The sequence below is a fragment of the Teleopsis dalmanni genome, chromosome 2, assembly GCF_002237135.1.
Source record: "Teleopsis dalmanni isolate 2A chromosome 2, ASM223713v2, whole genome shotgun sequence".
Classification (NCBI taxonomy): Eukaryota; Metazoa; Arthropoda; class Insecta; order Diptera; family Diopsidae; genus Teleopsis; species Teleopsis dalmanni.
The window spans coordinates 229,049,672-229,065,812 of record NC_051847.1 but is presented as its reverse complement, the minus strand read 5'-3'; the positions used below and the strand labels follow the sequence as shown (position 1 = coordinate 229,065,812).

General features: G+C 30.8%; 1 protein-coding gene and 1 pseudogene across 1 annotated transcript in view; one reads left to right on the top strand and one right to left on the bottom strand.

The window, feature by feature from the left end:
* The window catches only part of LOC119678196 (kinesin-like protein subito), a gene marked incomplete in the record, with an annotated part of 17,482 nt that overhangs the window by 337 nt on the left and 1,004 nt on the right, over window positions 1-16,141 (bottom strand).
* LOC119678195 lies at window positions 9,928-12,698 on the top strand (annotated as a pseudogene).

Sequence of the window (16,141 nt, the reverse complement as noted above, 5' to 3'; positions counted from 1 at the left end):
TTTTAGCAATCGAATAAGTTTAGGACTTTGCACTACTAACTATCTCTTCCAATTATTTAATCAGTGCTTTATGTACCAAACCCTTTTTTGGTTTTCATTTCTCACGTTAGGTCAACATCATTAACTAGTAACCTACAATGGATTTGTTTTAGCATCAGTGCCTATAGCTTCCGGAAGCATATATATAGTCACACAACTCTGGGGCACATGTTTATAAAAATGTACACCCCTCTAGGAAATGCATCATACCGCAATTGTTGCCTAGAGGTAAATGCTTTCAAACGATTTGTAGTGCATTTAACATTATTTGCACCTTTCCGTGCCCGCGTTTTAGCTCAAATATCTGTTCATACAGACATATATATACGAGTATACATGGATTATGTTACATACATACCATATGTGTCCATTTGTATCTCGCACGCAATGATGCGATGTGTGACAGCGTCGGAATTTATCCTGTGGGATTTACTTTATTTCTCTATTTAATATGAAAATACATAAAAGGCGCTAAATTAAGCTACTAGGAATACAAAATTTACTCTTAATGCACCGTTAAACACGGGACTATCTGCGAGGGGCGTCAACTATGAATATTTGCTGCTGGTGGCTGAGCGGGTGTGTGTTGCTCTGAACCTCACTAAATGCGAAACTTGTTCACGAGGTTTCATGAGGACACAAAGTGAATGGTTAGGTTCCTGCGGCTATTTATTTCGGCTGAACGGTATGCAAATAGACTTTAATCAATTTTATATGTATTTGTGACAGTTGCTAGTCTGAACTTATCCAAATCATTTTTTCATTTCAATTTCACACGCTTTGTATATAATTCCGTTTTTGATTAAAATATAAAAAAAATTAATACAGACAAATTCTGTTTTTTTTTAATGTTACAATGAACCAATATGAGTCTGTGGAAGTGAAAACGATTTCTTAGTGTCCTGTCTCATAGTTGCACTATTATGCAAGTATCTCTTATAGTGTCTACACTGTGATGACTCACATGTACCTTTACATAGTGCTCATAATATGCTTAATAGCTCCTTGTATACATATAAAGTGCCATTCACTACTCTGTTTTGCAGTCCGTTAACTTTAAGACAATTGGTGGTAAGAATTTTAACAGAAATTTAACAAAAAGCTTAAAACCTTAAGATATAAGGTTATACTTCTTATATGGTTTCAAATTGATTTAATTAAAAAATTTATTTAAGAAATAAGTTTGACGTTCTGACATTCACTCATTTATTTGTTAGACTGCAAATCAACGGGCTAGCAGGTTAAACTAGCAGTACTCATCTTTTTTGAAAGAAGGTAACTTCTATCGGTAACGCCTTGTAGTAGTTAAAGATAGTCATCATTACAGACAATAACTACTACATTCTTGAGGTAGGAGTGGAATAAATTGACTTCTGTTTTATAGGTTAAAAGTGGTCGAATACGAGTTTTTTGTACCTTTAATGGTAGGCTAAGCAGAAAGAGATGAAAAACTTGACAAAAAGAAGCAATAGTGGTATATGGTTAAAAAGTAAACGTCTGATGACTGGTTGTGCGGCAATATCACAAGCAACGCAGTCTACTAATGTAACGGACAAGACGCAATCTTTAAGTCAAATTTGGGCAGGTAATATGTCTTAAATAAAGAAGATGCGTCAGATCTAATTTGGTAGCAATTTTTAGATATGAATAATATCGTAACCAAATATAATTCGTTATTACAGGTTAACAACATCGCTAATATTAATCTGGAGCAACGGCGGTTTGTTTTTTAGTTATTAATTGAGCTAATTTGAATACTGTATGCTTGTGTCAGTCTGCCATTTGAAGTCCAACAAATTATATGTGGACTATGATGACTATACCTTACAATACTCGAAACATAGTTGCTTTGTCAGCCAAATTTCAATAAATTAACTAAAATTTTTGTTGTTGTCTTTTCATTACCATTCGAACCCTTCTAATAGTTTATTATCGTCATAAGACGCGTCACTTTTGACAAAAAAAATTAACATTAAATACTTATTGGTTGAAAAATTACTAAGTGATTCTTACTCTAACTTTGGAATGAAAAGAATTAGTTCACATCTAGACTTTTATTAACCCGTAACAAAAGTATACAATACATAAGTCCCTCCATAAATATTATATAGTTTGTTATATTAAAAATATTTTGTTTTCGATAAAACCAAAAACCATTAAAAACATCGTAATTTTGCTTATTATAGTAAGTTTATAGCAATAAACTCGCTGCGAAATAAAAATATTAAGAAAATTATCAACAACGTCAGCTGAACAAAAATAACTAATAAGCGACATAAAACGAAAAGAACGGAAATTGTCTCCCAATTGGAAAATGTTCCAAAGTTTCACTCTTTGAATTTCTAATTTTAATTCTAAAACTTTTATTGTATGACATTGACAGCATTGCCAGATACAAAAACTTCAGTTTCAACTATAACAATGACACCGCATGCAGCAGCAAAAACAACAATAAAGAAAGAAACTGCAATAACAACAACACAACAACACAACAACAACGAAATGCATTGCAAATTAATGAGCAAAGTTCCTTGAAGTTGCTGCGGCTTGAATTTGAAATCAAAAGGACCGCAAATACAGTTAAAGTTGCAAATACGCATACATACACACGCACACATGCGAAAAGAGTGCAGTTGTTGCGTGCTTTTTTCAGTTATGAACCAAAATACCCAAATACAAGATACGAAAACCAATTCGCTGTTGAGCACATCGCACACATACTATCACACACACACACACACACACACACGTACACAAAATCATAAAAACAAACAGAAAATACAAAATGAAAACTTATTGTGGCATTAAGGCATACGCTAGGACAGAAGGACGCAAGTAGACACATGTTTCATACACGGTTCTCTTGCCAGTGTGCGTGCATGTTTGGCAACGCTGATGCATTCATGTAGACTTAAAACCACAAGCAAATAATGCAACAATACGTAAAACACAAAAGTATGAAAGACAGAAACAGAAACAAAAAACAAAGCCAAACCGAAAAAACAAAAACAAAAACAAAAAAGAACGAAACGAAAATGCAACTTGTTAACTTCACAGTGATAGCACATACCCATACACAGACACAATAGCACACAATAGCAAGGCGCTCAAGAAAGCTGAAGAAGCGCTTAGCGGAATAATGATGGCGTGTACGTATGTATACAAAATTGAAGTTTGAGTTTTGATTGCAAACAGACGTACATCAAGCAAACCAAATAAGGCAACTGAAAAAGTGGAAGAAAAATAAAGTAACAACCAGGAGTCAATCAATCGCTGAAACAAATGGAATTGAAATCGCGCATACGTCATGTTGCCCGTCGCATACTTAATGCGATTAAAATACGTAATCCAACGGCGCTTTACCATCATTTGCTTGCGATTTTTGATTTGGAAGTTTTTAGTTTTTCACGGAAAATTCGAAAATTCTTTTGAGACAATTTCAATTTGTTAACAATTTAAAATCAATTTTATTTTATCATAGTAAAATATATCAGATAACTAAATTTTGCAATCAATTTGTAGTTCTCTATATTTTATTTTAATATTTGAAATTTGAAGAATTGAAGCATTAACGGATTTTAGTGTGTTCTCTGACACTCTCAAACAATCCAAGCAAATCTACACTATTACATTAGATTATTCCAATTAACTTATTTTCGCAATTAGTTCAGTACTTGTTAAACAAGCACAGAAATGTTAAACATAATTTAGTTATTAAGGTAAATTTTTTCTTGCCGATAATGGCGTGTCTTTTAATGACGAAAGAAACTATTTAAACTATTTAAACTATTTATTGAAACTATTTAGAGATCGACATGTCTCTCATTTGGTATTTATGATTGAGTTTGTTTTCTCTACGAAAGACTACAGAAATGAATTTTATCAAAATCATTACTTTCACCACAAAATTTGAACAAAAAAATGGTTCTAATCACAAATTAATTTATATGAAATTCAAAGATCCTTAACAAAAATTGCTTGCTGGCAATTCATTAAATGCTGGTTACTCAACTAAGTTATGCTTTTCCACACATTATCTCAAATTGTTTGGATTAAAATTACAAAATAAAGTACATACGAGTATAGTGAATAAACACATTGGTTAACTTAAGTTGATATATTCTCTTAAGGACATAACCACCTGAAAGTAAGCACATTACACACGTCTGAACGCACTCAGGTAACACAATTATTTATTTAAGTTTAAATACAACTAATGTATTCTTTTGTGTTAATTTAAATTTATGAGCCAGTTGAGATACTTTATCATATCAACACTTGTAGATTTGTACACATAACACCACAAAACAGAACTCAACTACATCTACAACTACAACTACAACTATGTATTGCACAAAAACAACAACAAAGCAGACATACTGAATTAATGGAACCCATAAACAAACTCAACTGATAATTTGATTGGTGGGCAGTGTTAAATTTGCTAACAAGACGACAGGACGTATGAGTATAACTGTTACCAATTTACATATTAACAAACAGCACTCCGAAATCAGCAACAAAATAACAACAAAAATATTGAATAAAATAAACTTTAATAAACCACAAACATGAGGGCGAGTAATGAATTAAGCAAAGCAAAGCAAAGCAAACTGACGCAGAGCAAAGCAGAGCGGAGCGAAGCGAAGTTAAGCATAACTAACTCAGCTCCGCAGAGGTAGGTGTCATCTAACAAATTGGAATTAACAGTGATGTATACATATACATATACATACACATATGCGCTCACTTCAGTTATAGAGAACCGCAAACAGTGCTTTTATTTGCAGACATCAGCACACGCACGCCTCCACATTTGGCGTGCTGTAACAAAATATTGTAAAATAATTTACACACAGATACACACACACACATACATATGCGCGCGTAGAGAAGAGTATATCACCACCCATACACAATATATGAATAGTTCGCTAGCTAGAAAATGGAAAATGTAGCACTGGTTTCGGCTGGCTGTGTGCTGCCATATTTGTTGTATTTTGGTCACACTGGCGTCGTGTCATTGCCTAAATCAAAGAAAAAACCCATTCAGCAGCACTACAACAATCCACAGGATGTGAGTCTATTACAGGAATTTACATTTAGATTGGTTACAGTTACAAAGCGCCAAGCAGCTACATCAACAGTAAAGTTTTTATATGTATTTGTGCTTGGTTGTTAATTGATATAAAATTGGATGCTAAGGGTTTTACCGACTAAAGCTTTTAATCTTTTTAATTGCAATCATTCGATGAAATTGATGTACCCACAACTAGGAAAAGTGCACAAATTTTGACTAAAACTATTAATTATTCAGTCTTTATATTCAATTTTATACAAAATATAATACATACATACTCGTATGATGTAACTAACCATATTTCAATATTTTTGCACTGTTTTGCAAATATTTTGAATCAAATTTTCTAGAATTAAGTCAAAATTCAGCAGAAAATAATTTTCAAATAATTTCCTAACTCTTCTTAATATTTATTTCCTGTTTTTCGTCAGATTAGAACAATACAACAATAATAATACGCATAGTTAAAACTTACTACAGGGTTGTTACGGATACTGCAATGTATTATTCATAAGTAAATAAAGACTATTCCGAAAAACTTAATTCAATTGTCATATGCTTCATCATATCTGTAATTAATGGTAATTTCGTGTTATCCCTAGTGCAAAGATATTCGCAATTTACCATGAATCATAATCTTTTTCATTATAAATTTCACCCAATACAATTTGTGTCGACCTATTTAATAATATAAGGTACAAGCCTCCTCAATTACTGGCCCTTTATCTGGAAAAAATCATCCTAGCAAGAACATCCTCTCTTCCTCTCTCCCTCACCATTTATTTCCAATGTTCGCTTAGCTACATTTGTTGTCTAGATACTAAGCCATCTGTACTAGAATATCTGTATTTCATTTAATCATAGGAATTAAGTTTCAACTATTGATCTTAATGGTCCAATTGTTAAAATTTGTCCATTTTGCATTCCTAAGCGATAGTTTCAATGAGTTTAAGTCTTACACTGTGGCTCACGAAGCTTTCCACCAGATTTATTTCATTGTTAACATATCTGAATTTAATATACTTGTTAAAAAATATATTTAAAAAGGAGTTTTATGCTTTCTAGCAACTAAAATAACTAGACATTTTAACTTTAACTCAGACATATAATTCGTATCTAGCCCCCGGCGATTTCGTGTAATTTAAAATTTGCGCTTAAATTACATGAGAAATTATATTTATAAGTCCTTTTTTTGGATCCTCATACAAACAATTGCACATAATAAATAAACAATATTTTTAATGTTTATTCATAAAATAATAAATATTATTTTTTCTATTATAATTTATGTTTTAATTTTTTAATTATTTTTTTTATTTGTTAATAATTCGTTTATTGTGTTGCGGTTGCGGTTGCTTTCATGTTGAACTTTTATTTTTTCAAGTGTTTGTTTTTTCATTGAACATTTTTTGTGTAATGAATTTTGTTAACTACACAAAGCACAATGCACATAATTTACAATTACAATGTATATTCCCTTTTGTGGCCCTTTTTTCAATGATACTTGAAAATTTGATATACAAAATAATTTAATTAAATTAATTGTCTATTTTTTTCCTCTATATAAAGAAGTCCACAGGAGATAAATTAAATTTTTATTCATTTGTGGACTTGGATTAAGTAAAAAAATAAAACACATTTTAAACTTGAGTAAGGGATTTTTAATATTAAAAACAACAAACACACCACACAATAATAGGTCGACCTGGAATGTACACCAAAATCAACTTTTCAATCCGTAAGATGTACGGGTAGAGTGTTGGTCATAAAATAGATATATTAAGGCAGAAATGTAAACACAGAATGCAGATCTAAGTTACACATTAAATATATAAATGATTTATTTACAAAACGTATACACAGAAATCAGAAAGGTTGACTTTACCTGTATTTTACTTCTATAGTATAGTATCCCAAAAACAACCTTGCCCACAGAGGTAGAGTTGTACACAGTATTTACTTTAGATATCCCAAAGTAAATCATGTGAGATTTCGTGTCGTATTAACACCCTTTTAGATGCTTCATGACACGTCACACAAACAGAAATCAAACGATCGAATACAAACATGGATTAATAACCACACACACAGATGCAGTTTCTTTTTTGAGACCTCAAGTGCATAGCAACAAAGTACTAAACATGCGTCAGTCTAACATTCGCAGGCAAAAGCGTGCAGTAAGAATTGTTCTAATCTTCATTAAGGTCAGGATATAGCCAAAATTGCAGCTATGGCTATAGCAAAAGAGTTACTTGTCAAGTATAAATGCGGTTATTCCCAATGTATGTCCAAATGCAGCTTCTTCTCATTTCCTTCATATCCCATCGCACATCTGTCTTATTATTTTTATGCACCATAATATTGAATCTAATCGATCATTGGTTCAGACTGATTGAAGTGGCTGTTTCTCCGCCTTGTCTTGAGTTTAGCTTCAATTAAAATCTAATCCATCCATAATCCACTCTTGTTCCTAAACAATCCCCTTGTGTATTACATATCCTTCACCTAACCACATCTTAACCCACATACTCGTATTTCATGTTATTTGCTACATATATATCTAAATAAGCTACAGGAACAGTAACAACATTAGGAACCTTGAAAGTTAGAAGATATTTCGCTAAATAACATCAAAACCCTGAGAACAATATCAGCCCACTTACAGTAAATGTACTCGAAAATATCTCTGCATACTTTAATTTCGAATGAAACTTGAAAGCTTAAATATATTTCTTAACATTTATTAAGCTGTCTTCTTTTATTTACTGTTACCAAAGCCGACAGATTCCAGTAGATCGAGCTATCACAAATATCTTGTTAGTTCATTATCTTGTCTGCACTAATGAACGGTTCTTGACATTATTTTCTTAATTCATATAGGTAAGTCTGACACAATTAGAAAACATCAATATCCGGCCATAGATGCATTTACGTATTGTATATTTGTAAAAATATTTTGTCATAATTTCAATATATAAAATGTAAAAATATGGAGTCCATTCTGACTCAATTAGTTTTTGATCATTTCAGTTTTTTGTTACTTGTCGTTTCTTCTATCATCTGTAGTGAAGTTTCATTGCAATTAATTTTAAAATAAATTAAGTTAAAGGAATTATTAAATTATAAAATTGTTTATATTAAGCGTTTAAATAAATTGAAAAATTTGTCACAACTTTTTTTTTTGTTTTATGGACATATTTTTTGCCAAAGATTTGAGTGATTAACACTAATTATTTTTAATTTTTCGTAATCATAATTTATTTTTTAATTGTAGTTATATTAATACACAATAATATCATTTGCATTTGTTCACAGACATTTAAAATAGTTTATTTTATAATTTTTATTTTATTACATATATTTATATATTAGTATATTAAATTAGTTTACTCATTATTAATATTAAATTCTTTATTTACACTAAGTTTAATTTACATAAATATATGAAAGCTTTTTATCTTATCAGTTTTTAACCTAAGGAATGCATAAATAAAATAATTGTAAGTACATAATTACACAAAATTGAAATAATTAATTACATCGAATTAATTAATCGCTTGATGAAATCGAGATTTTAATCTTTATTTCATTTATGCAGTTTCATGTTTATTTTTTTTTTTACAAATTTAATTGACACAAAGATAATAAAATAATTATTTTCACATTTTTCATACGATTCACACATTCAATTGAATTTATAAACAAAATAATTATAAAAAACATTGCATTTGCTTAATTATTTCTTTTAGTAAGTAAATAAAAATTTTTTTCTATATAAATATTAATTTTTAATACATAAACTACAATCACAAAAATAGTTACAAATATATTGGAATTTGTTCAGAGTGCATAATTAAGAACATATAAAGCGGGTCAAGTCTAGAAATGTGTTCCATTGTCAGAGAACCTAAATTTATCCCCAATAGAAAAATGCAAGCGCGATATTCAAACGAAAGAGAGTTTTTAGTTTTGTATTTGTTTTAAGCTTCGTAAGAGAATCTACAGTCTTTTAAGATAAGATAAAAATCATTAATTTACAAGAATATAGTTATTTTTATATATATAGACAGGCACAGGTGCTTTCAATCTTACTTCTTCTGACAGTTTTTGCATTTAAGCGGTTCATTCAGGTCTAGTTCTCAGAAACAAAAAGTTTGTTCTGGTCGGGTATATTCTGGATCTAATACAACTTGAAATTAAATTACTTTAATTAAAAAAATAAATAACATAAATTGTTATGAGAATATAACAAGTATTGATAGGACCTTCACTACATTCATATACGTGGATTATGTATTATGTCGAGAATTTTGAATAGACTGCTTGATGTGATCTGTCTTCGATTATATTCGAGTGTGATGACAGGAATCTTCAGAATGCAGATATTTTAATATGTAAAAGATTTTGTATTGCAAATAAATTGACTTGATATCTCTTTCAGATATACTCTGAGCAAAGAATCTATAGTACAAAGAAGTGCCACGCTCATACAAACGAAATACCCACTTTATTTTGCTGGTGGATTTATAATAAATCCACCCAACCTCATGCAACAATGTTCGATCGAGTCACAACTGGTATGATGTTCAGTTCAAACCTATATGTGAGTCGAGTAAGGCTGACAAAAACCTGAGTGCATACGTATTCAATCATACATGCAACCCTCTGTATTACATTATATGCATGTTTGTATGTTTGTTCGCTGTAAAATGTTCAAGCGATCATACAGCATTTCAGTGACGAAATTAAAATTGTGTACATTTGATAAGTTTTTGAATTTAATAGTATATAAAACAAAATTACCTGTTTGATATTGTTATGAATTGTAGTGTAAAAACACATTACAAATTTATTTATGTCTCACATCTGATTTCTTCCATTCTATGAAGCTTTATTCTTAAATGTTGTCCATGCGCAATATTTCCGAAGCAATATCGTAATCACCAATTTTAACATTTCAATCCGGTGTAAATAGCATTCATGCGTTTCCTCAAACCAGGAAGCATTATTAGTGGTTTTAGTGACTTCTACACATTTTTTCATTATAATTTTTCTTACATTTCTAATATTTTTATTATTATTTATGGACCCGAGCCAAGCATAGATCGGCGATTTCGTCCATGTCCGAAGAATATATTCAAAGCAAGTGGTGACATATCGAAAACAAGTACTATTGGAGAAGATGGGGCCATGGTGTATCTACGACTGCGTCCTGTTAATTCTCCTTCATCGTCATATAAAATTGCAGGCATGGGAAATACTCTTGTGGTGAACCCACGTTTAGATCAAACAACGACAAGTAACAATAAAGCAGCAATGGAAAAACATTTTACCTTCAGCGCGATATTCGATAATAATGATAGTCAAAAGGGCGTATACAATAAGTGTATAAGTGACAAAATAAAATTGGAGGAAAGTTTCACAGTGCTGACTTATGGTACATCTGGTTCCAGAAAGACTTTTACACTATTAGGTAAAATTCAATTAAAGTAAAATTATATGATTTGTTTAAAAATAATTGTTTCTTTAGGCGATGACGTTAATCCTGGTATTGTGCCGCGTTCCATTGAGAATATTTTCACATTATACAATTCCAATATAAATCCGCACCCGGCAGTTAAATTACAAAATGCTCGCGTAGTTATTTTAGAGGATGAACTTTTAGCCAAGGAAATAATTTCAACTCGTCAAGTGCTCACAGCTTGCGGAGATATAACCTCAGTACATAAGCAATTCCAACAAATCATATGCTCAGATCATAATTTTGAAACCACAGTTTTCGATGATGTGTTTGTTATGATTTGGTTGTCATTCGTTGAAATTTATAACGAATTTGTCTATGATTTACTGGAATTATCGGCATCTAATCAAACAATTACAGTGGCTTCTCGTAAGAATCTTAAAATTGTTAGCAACGATGGAAAAGTTTTCGTGAAAGGATTAACACAAGTTTATGTGAAGAATAGCTTGGAAGCCCTAAAATTGCTGCGCTTTGGCTTACAACGTGTCACTTACGCCTCTACTTCCATCAATGCAAACTCCAGCCGGTCGCATTGTATATTCATCATTGACGTGCTAAAGTACAATGCATCAGGTTTGATAACAGAAGTAAGTTATTTTACTATTTTACTATCATTCAAATGATTTTATCCATTATTTTTTTGTTTTGTATTTGAAGATATCTTATAAATTCTGTGACTTGGCTGGTTCTGAACGACTTGACAAAACTGGGAATGTCGGTTCACGGCTTAAGGAAACACAACGTATCAATACATCGTTGATGATTCTGGGTCGCTGTCTTGATGCTGCTAATAATTTAAATCGTAAGAAGAATACTGAGGTTATTCCTTACCGAGAATCGAAACTTACGATGTTGTTGCAAGCTCCACTGTTAGGAAAGGAGAAAATTGTCATGGTGGTTAATGTTACACCCACTGAAAAATATTATGAAGAAAATTTAAATGTTTTGGGATTCTCTTAAATCGCTAAGAATATTATCTTCAAACCACCAATTGTGAAGCAAAATAACTCAAGATTTTCATTCTTTTTGGAACATTCCAAGTCCGGCAGTGCACAAAATGCCTACATTGAGCAATTACTCGAAGTAAATATTTTGTACGTTTTAAAATACCCTAACTCTTTTGGAATATAATAATATATAAATTATTTATTCAAATAGGCTGCGTAATGATAATGATCGACTGATAAACGAAGTAAATAATTTCCAAATTAGGATAAATTCTGAACTCTTGCGGCAAGAAAAAGAAATTCGAAATGAACTTGTGGACTCGTTTGAAAAAACATTGACTGCAACCAAGGAACAAGCTGAAAATCGTCTGAAACAGGAACTTGAATGTCAAAAACGAGTATTTGAATCAAAGGTGAGTCAAGTGCGCTATCAATTCAGATATATTAATCACATCAATAATTAAATTTTAATTTATAATTTTTAGTTGGCAAAAGTGAAACGAGCGCATATTGAACAAATTGAAGATTTGCGTGAAGAGTTACAAGAACTGAAAGAGAAAGAATGTCAAAAATATCCGAACAAACTCAATCCAACACTCGCTTTTAGTCCGCGGCAAGTTAAGGTATTGCAGGCACTGCCAGAGAAGATTCGCGATAAAACTCAAATCAAAATCGAGACAATAGATTCAGTAGTCGCAGATCCTAGTCCGATAAAAAATGATAATTCGCATGAAGAATTACAAGACTTAAAAGAAAACATTTGCGATGAAATATCAAGGAAACGCAGGACATTAGAGAATATGGGAGCCTCGCATGAGGAATTTTTAGAAACTGAAAGACAGATTTACAATGAAAATCCAAACAAAGTGATTGTACTAGACGCAAATTATACGAACAAAATAGGAGAAGAATTAGAAAAAATGGAGGAGGACTCAAGCGATAAAAATTCTAACGAACTCAACACACTGGATGTTTAGCATTCGCAAAAAATGTAATATTTTTTTACGCAAAGAGAGAAACTGCATCCTATAATAATACAATCACGAAATAGTCCTTGTAAAAGAGGATTAGCGTTTTTTTGTAATTTATAAGAATATTTCTAGTTTTGTTTAAATAAATGTATTAGATTATATCAGTTAAAATTACACAATTTTTTACTAATTATTTTTTAATTAAGTTAAATTCAGGCAATTACAAATGAATCAGTTTAAGTTTTAAACACGGTAGTAAGATTTTTCATCGCGTTTAGATAGATGTAGCAGATAGAGCTGAACATACTTGTATCATAAAGTAATATCCAAAAATAGATTAAGTTTTTTTCAAATAAAGGTAAATGTCCATTAGACTGACTATTGTATTACGGAAAAAATATGAAAAAATAATTAATTGATTTTAAATAAATTTATCTGCGTGATACCCGATATACCACCAGTAAAGCTAAAATTAATTATTTTTCTAGAATTTTTTTTATTGTATATTATGTTAAATTAGTATTATTTTGTTGTAAATTAATTAATAATTTAAGGCTTCATCGACTAAATGATGAAGTAATTGCATTAAAGCCCACATAATTTTAATTTCTTTAAGTTCTTTATTTGTTAAATACCTTATCTTTCAATATCCTTACTCATATTATAAGCTTTTAAAAAAATAACAGTAGGAGAATTAGGAAGGAGTTGATAGCAGCTAGCACCTTGACTCTTCTGTCCGTATGCACTCCATGTAACGGGTACTGTGTCAACCTGGCAATTTACATCACTTTTTTTTTGTAAAATCCATTATATACTTAAAGTATCAGATAATGAATATTTTGTTGAAGAGATTGTTGTAGCAATATGCCAAACTGGAAGCAAGCTCAGAAAAGGTTGATAACACATTGCACAATGGGCGGAATAGAGAAAGTAATGTGAAGATATAAAGGAGTAGAAATGAAAGTTTCGAGAATGGCCATGTCAACTTACCGGAACCACTCGTCAACCAAGTATCGTTCACCACCTCCAAATGGATATTACAAGCAGCTTCTAGCGTGTTAAAAAAAGACAGGAATGACCATCTTTAAGGCATCTCTATGAATATCAGAGTTTCTAATAGACCAAAGAATTTGAATATCTCCCTTAAGTTGATATTTTGAAATTTTTTTAGTCAAGTGTAGACTTAGCTGGCTTACTAAAAGCGATAAAACCAAACTGATTCAGAATATGTGTACAGATTGTTTTCTCTGTTTTGATGTGGTGTTTAACAAAAGTCAAACGCAATTCCAATACCTCAATTAAAATCCTACAATTTTTTTTTACAGAAACAATTAAACTTCAAATCTAATGATATTTACTAAATATAATAATAACGATTACACAATAAATGTACTTAAAGTGAAGATTATTACAAATCATCCTTAACTAAAAATAACTTAAGATTTATTTCTTGAAAAATGAAGATATGCTTTTTGTTCCCTTTGCGCTCTTGGCTAATGCTTTCTCCTTAGCTGTGAGTACGCGCTCCTTAGGTGCTGGTGCCTTTGGTGCATCATTAACGATTATATTAGATTTATCATCATCCAGTGAGTCATCTAATAGGCCATTATTTTTTAATTTTTCATTAGCACTTTTATCATTCGTGTTTTCAAGTTTAATTTTTTTATTATCATTTGAATTAAGTGATTGCAAGTGATTTTCGTTTATTTGCCTGTTTCTGCTCCTCAACGATGGCTTTTATTTCCGGTTGTATTTCAAAATATTTTGTGAGATCGTCGTGTAAATCCAAGTTAATATAACCACCAACAATATCACACGCCATACGCAAATAGTCAATATCGTTAATCAGATCTTCAGCTGTTGAATTTTCGCTGGGAGTGTAATTATGTGACACGGTGCTCAGTCCGCAATAAATTCCTTTGCTTTTAAGCACATTCGCAATGTTTCGGGTTTTAAGCGCTAACGAAGCTAACGTTTTTTCTGCATTGTACTTATAAAACACCGTTTTGGAACCAGCTAATCTTTTAACATCAGCTACGCAACCTAATGTGTCTTTGTCTACAAAAGTCGTAAGCAGGCGAGAAGTGCTTAAATCTTCACTTTGCCTGCAATGCAGTTCCAGTACTCTTTGGGTGCAATGCTTGCGTATATGATGTATTGCCAAAAATGTGACATCAATCGGTGTAGTAACATAAATACGTCCATTGGAACATACATTTGAATCTATTAGCCAACTTCGTCGTGGTTCAGAGAACTGTAATACTTCCATAATGATTTTATTGGAACATGCTATAAATAGCGCGGTGGTACCTTTGCCCGGATGAAAGAAGCGTTCTAATCGCAATTCATTATCGGCATTTTGCATTAAAGATTCGGCAATATAAAATACTTTTCTTATAGATGATGCTTTAACCGTTTTATTGTCTCTTGTTGAATCATTTAATTTGGTTTCTGATTTAGAAGAACGCGTAGATTTTATTTTGCTCATATTTGCTAACAAAATTTCTTTGCATTTATTTTTGCGCGAAAATCTTGAAGTATGCTTTAATCATAAACAAAACCATTAACCGCTGTACAAAATCATGTGTATTCATATTAAGAAACAAAGAATACTTGTACAAGAACGGCAACTTAAATGTAAACAAAAAAAACCAACCAATACACTCTCAAAATAATTTACTACTACCAAACCAAGCACGTTGTTTTGTTGTTGCAATTCGACCCACCACGACTGAAAAGTTTCACCACCCCGAACGGAACGTTTCACCACCACGAACGGTCTTAATTTTTTTTATTACGAAAGAGCAATATGAAGAGCGCAAATTGGGTTTTGTTTAGTTATTTTGACAGGAGAAATGCGCCAAAAACTGAAAAACGTAGCCAAATCAAACTGAGTTATAAAAAGTAGTGAATAAGTTTCTTTGAAAAAATAATTATATTTATTATAATTGTTATTATAGTAAATTATTATATATTATTATTAATATTTGAAGATGGTGCGAAATTGCGTGATGGGATGTAAGTTATTTAAGGGAATGTATGAATTTCCTAAAAATGACGAAAGAAGGTAAAAAAACAATAATTTATTAATTGTGGATTTAAAATATATGTTTTGTGTTTAATGTGATTTGTTTGTTTTGATGTGTATAAATACAAATTAGTAAAGCAAAAATATATGTGAGTATATATTTAATATATTTTAATAAAGTTGTGCTATGTGTTAATTTGTGTTTGTTAAATATGTGAAAAATCCAATAAGAAATATAAAAAAAAACAAAAATTGTAAACAATTTTTTGGTGGTAAAAAGAGTGGAGTATGTAAATTATATTTGTATATTAAAATATTCATATTCAAATGTATGAATAGTTTAAAGACTTTTAATATTATTTAATTTATTATTAATTTAATTCAACAATTTTATTTTTAATAAAATACTTTTATGCAATAAAATAACTTTTAATATGTTTTCTAATTAACAAATTTTACTATTTCATTTGTTCATGTTAAAAACACTGAATTGAATTAAATCGTATATTTCTTGGGACTGCTTGAAATTAGAAAATATAAATTTTTGACAATTTT